Raw genomic sequence first — 8,615 nt, 5'->3', positions numbered from 1 at the left:
TGATAGTTTCTCTGAGTTTAAACACCGTTCCATTTAAAAAGATAAAAATGCCGAGCAAGAGTGGATTTTAAATTTAACCTCTTCGATTGCTTCAGGTTATCTAGGCAAAGAAAGAGCAAGGATGCTGCAAGACAGCCTTCCTCCCTTGCTCTTAGCATAATTTTTCATTCAATTAAAAATGGATTGCAATTAATAATGTATGCATGACAAGATAACATAGGACTGCTTTTGATTCCAAAAGCAAATTAATTTAATGGGAAAATATTTCAATGTTGGGAGATATATATATTTAAATAAACGACTTGAAGCAACATCATTCTCATACTGTATATTACAACCACAATTTCAGCTAAGGCATTGCTCAATACACACTGAAGCAAGTTCAGGAAACTTGAAGACCAACTGGACAGCTGGAACCAAGAAACTAAAATATTTAAAAGAAAATCTTGCTGCTAGCCCACGATGAGAACTATTTCATTACTAATTGATGACATAGGTCACAAACTGCTCTCTAATGAAGCATATGACAGGACATTTGCCATCTCATTCATAGCCTGTTCAATCTCATGTTATATGAAAAATTTTTTATACCGGAAGGACTCGGTGAATCACAACACAAGAAAGAGAAAACCAGATTGCAATTTCTGACTGACAAAACACATGTAAAAGCCTTTCAACCCCTCACCACATCAGACGCTCCTTTTGTATGGTTAAAGTTAAATAAATTTCTGAAGGGCTGGTTTAAGCCATGCCTTCCCCATGAAGACAACATAAATGCTGAGCAGGCTGCAGCAGACACCTTCCAATCCCTGTCCAAAAGGGAGTTTGCATTCCTGCATTCTCTCGTACAAGAACTATGCTCAAGGCTCTACTTAAAATACAAGGCTATTGCCACTACTGCACACCTCCACAATTAATCAACTTCAAAGGCCATTTATACAGCTGTGTATTATTACATCTCCATGACAGTTACTGCCATGCTGAATTCCTTGGTATAGACCTTGTTCTTTTGATGACCAACTAAACTACTGCAGGTATATTACTGATTTCTCTATAAACAAACTGCAGAGTATATGTGTATGTGGTATCAGAGGAAGGAGAAGAGGACAAACAATTTAGGATCTCAGTGAAAAACCCAGCCCTGCAAATATCTCAGATGAGGACTGCAAGAAAGTGATTGACATGCAGAGAACAACCTCCTCTCACACTGGGTACATAACATGGAACATCTTCAACTCCCAAACAAGCCTTTTTTTTTTTTTTTTTTAAAAGGTGTCAAATGCAATTTTTGTTACAACACAGGCTATTAAAGGAACATTTATCAGCACAGCTATTGCCAGGGATGCCAAGCAAGCATGCAGAATAGACAGTGTCCTACCCCCCTCACAAACCTGAGACCAGGGTGAGCTGTCAGTCACAGCGCAGGTGCTGTACCCGTGCAAAGACCAGTAGCATCTGCACAGCATGACATGTTTTATGACACTTCTGCACAACACTAATGCAGTAAAGACTGACACATCCACAGTTGAACCCACACTGAAAACTTTTAAATCCTTTCTTATCTGAATTTTGTATTATAAAAAAGTACAAGTGTAAAACTACAATAGGGTGCTTATACTTCAGCTTGACTAGAAACAACACGTGAAGAGGAAGCTAAGGAGCAGCTACCTAGCTCTAAATCTTGCATGGGACACGTGGCATGTGTTTTTAAGTCATGAACCATAATGTTCACTGGTGGAATCCCTGCCAGGAGTAGAAGAAATAGGTACTCCCCGCAAGGTTAGTGAAACCTTATTCCAAAGTAAAGAGGAACCAGCCTCGTGAAGCAGACGCTAAACTAGATGACTAATTTCAGTATTCCCACACTGCTTTTCTTTCTCCGTCAAACAGTCTGAGCAAGCTGCCCCTCAGTACAAGTTGATGCTTGTAGAGATGCTTTGCAACGTGTCCAAGGTGTGTCTGTGCAATCCACCTGCTCGTATTCAGCACTGTCAATACCTCAGCCACCTGCCCTCTAGGGAATGAGGAACATGGCAGGGGAGGGAGCACATACTTGAAACGTATTGCCCTCAAATGTGTCTTGGACATGGAAAAAGAGAACTCTGCATTACAAAAGAAACAGCAAGCTTTGTTAAATATTTACATCTTCAGAAGTTAGCTATGTAGAGATAGATCATCAGCCTCCCAGCTGCTCAGGAGTACTTCATGCCTCGGACTTGTTTCCACTTCATTTTTGGATCAGGACTTGAAAACCTGTTTCTCCCGAGCCTAGACAAAATGCAAGATAAGCTACTAGGATAAGAAAAAGTCCTGAGGGATGGGGAAGAGAGACATGAGAGAGGAAAGCAAGCACAGTAATTACCACACACAAGTTTTTGGTTTCTCCAGACTTGGAGAAAACAGAAGCTGGTTCAGTAGCAGAGAGAAGCAGAGGCAGGCTCAGGGAAAGGAGAAGGTGGTTGGGCACCTGACACTACGGTAAAGAATTTTGCCACCTTTAAAATTCGTGGGGAAGAGAGCAACGCTGTCTTTTCATTGAAGTTTGATGATGCAACTGGACTGCCTAGCCAGTGAAGGAGAGCCACAGTTTGAGACGTTCTGTGGTGGAAGGTGGCCAAGTCTGGAATCAAAGGGTTTGAATAACAAGGGAACAGATCAAATGGCAATCGGCACAGGCACATTTCGCCGCAACCAGGTCAAAGTCCTCAAAGATAACAGCTTCTTGGCCCCCAAAGGACAGCACTTAAGGGAGCAACTTTTTCTCTAGTGCAAGAGGTTACCAGTAACAAGGAAACAGAAAGAACATCCTGAAAGTGATTTGAGCATCCATGTACCTATAACCTGAAGAGACTGCACAGTAGTTGAAAAATTTCAAATGCTTCCCCCATCTGCCCATCCCTCTCATTTCTGAGCATCATGCCACATTTCCTCAAGTCGCTTTTCAACCAGCTGCTCTTCACATACAAGTTGATCCTCGCATTTTTCAGCTCGTATGACAAAAGAGTGTCAACTGTTAACACTGTCGATAGTCCAGGCCATCAGACCAGTTCACCTAAAGGCTGCATAAAGCTATCTAATGGGATCGCGCAGTCCGTCCTCTGCAGCAGGAGTGATCTAACTCCATGCCTGCATACCAGCAAGCTTCCCATCTTGGAGAGATGGGAATTCCATTAAGCACCTATCATGTAGCTGTCATGCACCCAGTATCTAATTACACAATCATACAAAGGACGCCAGTTTTCTTTTTTCCCCAGGCAAAAAGCTAGCAATATGCTGCTCTGTTTCTTATATTAGCCAACCATGATTTGACTCACAGGAATACACTGTAATAATTCCGCCTCTATCTCACCTCTGTACCCTCTTGGATGAAAGCTTTCAATTAAAATATCCCCCAAGACAGCTGCAAGGAGAGAAAGAGAGGAGAATTTTTGTCTTCTCTAGCACTGCCTGTTCTTAGCACAGCCATAATTCTCCTTTCATTCTGACTGACCCTCTCTGAAACAGGCCTATAGTTTTGCCTGTTCAGACATTGAAGTTTGCAAATACTGTGATTTAGGTATCCCCATCTGTCTGTTCTCTCAGTTCTACTCTTTTTAATCATGTGAAGGTAGTTACACCTTTGTTTTCCACACTCAACATCCAAGTACTTCATCCAAAAACCTCTCTAGTAAAGGATATTGCTGATGTCCTCATTGTGAAAAGTAGGGAACTGGAAAAGATAGAAGATGAATGATTACTCCAAAATTACCAAAGATGTCTGTGTAATCTCTCAGAGCTTAGATTAAGTGTCATGCCAGGTTCTTCACATTTAACCAGTAAACAATATGTGCTGCTACTTCAGAGATTAGCGATTAAGCACTGATAATGAAGTCAAGCCACCACAGCTTGGGTGGTGAGTCTTAGTGAAGCCTGCGTGAAGCTTCATTGACTGAAGCTGGATTCTGCATGGACACTATTGCAGCATGAAGGTATCTCTAAGCGACTCTTCATGACCTCTCCCTTGCTCTCATATTGTAAAAAGACATTTTCAGAATCGTTCCTCCCCCACTAGAGTTAAAAGTCTGTCTTAAGCCACATCAAGTGAGCCAAACCATGAAGCTCACCTTTCACTTTACCCTCCTATTCACATCACTTTTTATTGGATTACTTTACCAGGTTCTTACTCAACTGCATTCTCTTTTTCAAGTTCTCATCCTTTCATGTTTCCTGCTCTCCACCTTATTACCCCCTGCTTTCCCACTCACATCTTTCACTGTCTTGCTGTTATTTCAGTCCTTCCACAACCCCTTATCCATATTCTTCTTTCCATTCTTTCCTTCCTTCATTATCATAAAATGTCCTGTTTCCCCTTTCCTAAATGTTGCTTTGTAAGAAACCCCTTTACCCTGGATACAATTTAAAAAACAAAACAAAACAAAAAAATCAGTCTCTTCTTTTCAAGTAAGTCTTGCAATTGTTAAACTTATGGAGAGGGGTTGGAGAAAGTTGGCGAGTGCTGTTTGGTTTTAGCTTTTAGCAACACCCTCTGCTGTCCCTAAATCAACATTTTATGCCAATAGCTTTTATGGACAAATGAAATGCTAACAAAATCCAGCCAAAGTTAAATCAAGTATCCAGTGGTCTTAACATAAGCCTTTCTTTCTTGATACCAGAACCTCACCAAGAATACTTGAAAAAGTACAGGATTTGATCTCCCACCAGGCCTGCTGCTTACAACAAGGGACTTGATCCACCACCAGTAAGCATTTACCACGAAGAATCCTGCAAACTCACTTTTGCACCTGTGCAACAGCCAGTGTTAAGACACAGCAAATATCATGTGTCAGTTCACATAACAGGGGAGGAGTTTAGTCAGGTAATTTATCCAGACATGGGACACGTTATTATGCTGTAGATAGAGGTTTGTTTTTTTTTTTCCTCTGAAAAAATGGCTATGCTAAGCATTCCTTCTCCAGGCACAACACAGGCCCTGCTCTGAAGCAAGTTTGGAAGCTTAAGAGGTGAAAGAGATCCAGTTACATCAACTGGGACTGCTGAATAGCAGACAAAGCATGGTGCTGTCACAGTGTGAGAAACAAGCCCGGCTGCAGGAGAACAGTAGGAAGGAGTCAGCTTAAAGTCTCACACAAAAGCCAGACAGTTCTGCACCACAGGGTAGGAGTGAGGACTGGGAGAGGAAACACTTCAGTATTGTTGGTATTAAACCTGTATTTAAAGCTCGTGGGTTGACCAGCATCAAGCGGGTCATCTGAGACTGGGCACTCACATTTATACAAGGCTTTTTCCAACTGCTTAAAGATAATAGGGCTTTTGGCAAGTAAAAAAATGAAAGCAATGAAGGAGCTATGCTAGAAGCTCAAGAATGACTTGGAACAGCTAGGGAGCCTGCTGATATCTAGGATGTCACCATCATAGCCTTGTAAAGGGCTGGAGTTGCAAAGACAAGTCAAGCAGCTAAGAAAGGTGGGGGAGAACACAGCAGTATGGATAGGAGTGTTCACAATCTTCTGGAAGAGGCTGTGCTCTGCTCCCAGCACTGGCAGGACTCAATTACTTGCAAACACAACTAGCTGGAACAGTCCAAATAAATTAGGTGTTGTACCAGCTGTGATAGTAAGGGCTGGATAAACAAGGGCTGAGGCCACACTTCAGCCTGTGCTTTGCAGAAGGTGCCTGTTCAACAGAAAGGACACAAACAAACAAACAACATGAAAGAAACAGAATATGCATAATCTTTCAAAATAAGGCTGAAACTTCTCATTGCACGGGGATAGTGTCTTATCTTTGCCTGCAGGGAGATTATTCGATCAGTCCCAGTTCTATATCTGCAACTTCTCCTGCATTCCCACATGATAAACACATGAATATTCCGTTTTGTGAGGCAAAGTAACATTCACGGAAACTGTCATTCGATGTCTTTCATTAACTACATTCATTCTACATCTAGAAAGACAACATCACTGAGATCCCAGTGACAGAGAAACATTTTCCGTTACTGGGGTTGGTTTGTTAAACATTGGAGAAGCGGATAATGCATGGAAATGTATCTTACACACATTACATAATACAAATGTTGCAAAGCAAGAAATGCAACTCCTACTCCTACCCCCAAGGAAAGCCACTGTAGCTCTAAGCTTTAGCTAGTCTTCTGATGTTCGAAGGTAAGGATTAATTCTGGCTACCACTGATAGAAGAATACACAAACAAAACACAGTATACATTTTTATGATAATCTTTTCATGAAAAATCACTGATTTTGTTAAAAACTGGATGTAAGTGTTTTCTGTTTAAAAATACATTCTGTATTTTCTCAAAGTACAGCTTCTGGGATTTTTTATTTTTTTTTTAAACACCACTGAAAGCTTTTTAACAGAGAACACAGTTAAATGAGAATAAAATGGCTGTTTTGAACATGAAGAAGAGATTACACTTTTTTCTGTTTCCTCAAACGGAAAGAAGATGAAAGACAAATCTAATTTTCTCTCATTACAATCTATTGATGCACAGATTTTTGTTCATTGCTTTCCTTCTGGGTATAATCTAAACGTTTTAAACTATAATAAACCTATGAAGCACCACAAGAAAATAAAAAAAGATTGAGAAAGGGCTTGGGGAATCTTTTAGCAAATTTTTCATTAGTTTTGCATGGAGAACAACATCCAAGAAGCTTGGGTGCGTGTTACAGCAAGAAAACATAGAAGCGCTACAGTCAGGGGAAAAGGACACACAGAAAAGGATATTACTGCCCTGTTTTCCAGGCCCAACATCCAGAACATCTAATGCACCGGGGTATTGGTTTGGTGGGAAAGGGAATATGAGAAGTTGTTAAACACACGTACTAGAAAAAATGAGCTCTAAGATGTACCAAAAATTTCCCGGGGCGGGGGGGAGTGCGTCTTGGAAGTAGTTCAGTGGTAATTTATCCCAGAGAGTTATGAGAGAGCACAGCCACTGACGTTTTGCGCTCCAAGGCTTTAACACTCCTGGCCACTGGGCCTCTGAACCACCATCGCTGAAAACACAATAGTAAAGATTTAAACAGACCAACTGGAAATTGCCCCCAGTAGGCTAAAAAGTTGCTTCCTCATTAAGTTTCAAGAATATAACGAGCACACAAGGTGTAAAACCAGCAGTTATAAGCAAACAGACCCAGTCTCTCCTGTCTCCACAAGGCAACATTTATAAACATCCACAAATCAACAGGTAACTAAAATAAAACTGGAAAATAGATTTAAAGCATTTTCTCAGAAATTGGAACGAAATGGGGATTTCATGTGCTTTTTGTCTTCATGCTCAAACTTCTGCAGCAGGGCTGTTTTTTACTTTAAGTACAGCCTTTGTAGTACATATTCACACAATATAGTAGGTGATTATTTGGTTATGGGTAAAAACAGTATTTTACACACATGCAATGCTTAATACTCTTTTTAACATGTATTGGACTTACTTCATTCAGCAAAAAGGTGGGATGTTTACAATTATTACCACTCCTTTCCCCCTAGATGTTTATTATCACAGATTTAATGGGTAACTGCTTAAACCACTAGAGCTAGGTTCAACAACCTGAAGTTCACAAGTGATTTTTCAAGACCCTCATACAGTTACAAGACGAAGAATGCGTAAGGATGCTCCACTGTTGCCTACTATCCTGTTGCCTGCCTTGCTCCAGCTTAAGAGAAAAGTGGTCTTGCACAGCTTTTTAAAAACACATCTCATTCAATGTTTGACATTATAGGCTTGTTAACAGAGCTTGAAAGGATGCCACTATTGGCGGGGGGGGGGGGGGGAGACGACAGACAAATTCAGCTAAAAGAGCAAAAGAGGACAACACTGTTTATATCCTTCGTAACGTCCTACATATGGGAAAGCAACATTCTCCCTAAAGCCAACTCACTGGTTAGGCTGACCTCTCTTTTGGGTCACAAACTTGCTTTCATTATTTCGTAAAGAACTGCTGTTGGCATAAATCAAATTCTTCACAAATTAAAGAGAAGGAACGCAGAATAACCTGCTCAATACAACATTTTCCTGAAGAGCACTCCACCTGTACAACCTTGGCTCCAGGCTTACAACCCTAGTCTTTTGGGGTGACAGGGACAGGATTTCTTAGACATTCATTGCAAGTTATTTTAAACAGATCTCCAGTCTTCCAGCATCTATTCCATGGACATGAGTGCTCAACAGCTACAAGACTTCAGGTGTGCTACAACTGTCAAATGATACACTAGTAAATCTGAAAAGAATACAGGAGAAGATTTTAGTGCTTGAGTTCCTACTATCGTTACAGACCACTTAAAAAGAAATACAAATAAAACCACTTTTTTTCATTCAATGAAAGTTAGTTCCAATAGTGTCTAGGAGTCCCAGCATAGCTCAAACTCCATAGTGCCAGCAGAAACATTCACAAAAGAGAAGAGTTTGCACAGAAAAGCCAGAGGAGAAGCAAAGGGATGGGGCATTAAATGACTTGTCTGAGCACACACAGTGAATTACTGTGGGATTATAGTCCAAGTCTCTTAAATCCCAGTTCTGTTTCCCCATCTCTCACAGTCCATGCTGGTTCACCAACAGATTTCTCTTTCTCTCTCAATAAAGCAGCAAGAAGAAAAATCATC

The sequence above is a fragment of the Gymnogyps californianus genome, chromosome 25, assembly GCF_018139145.2.
Source record: "Gymnogyps californianus isolate 813 chromosome 25, ASM1813914v2, whole genome shotgun sequence".
NCBI classification, from domain to species: Eukaryota; Metazoa; Chordata; class Aves; order Accipitriformes; family Cathartidae; genus Gymnogyps; species Gymnogyps californianus.
The sequence above is the reverse complement of the archived record's forward strand: the minus strand, read 5'-3'. Positions refer to the sequence as shown.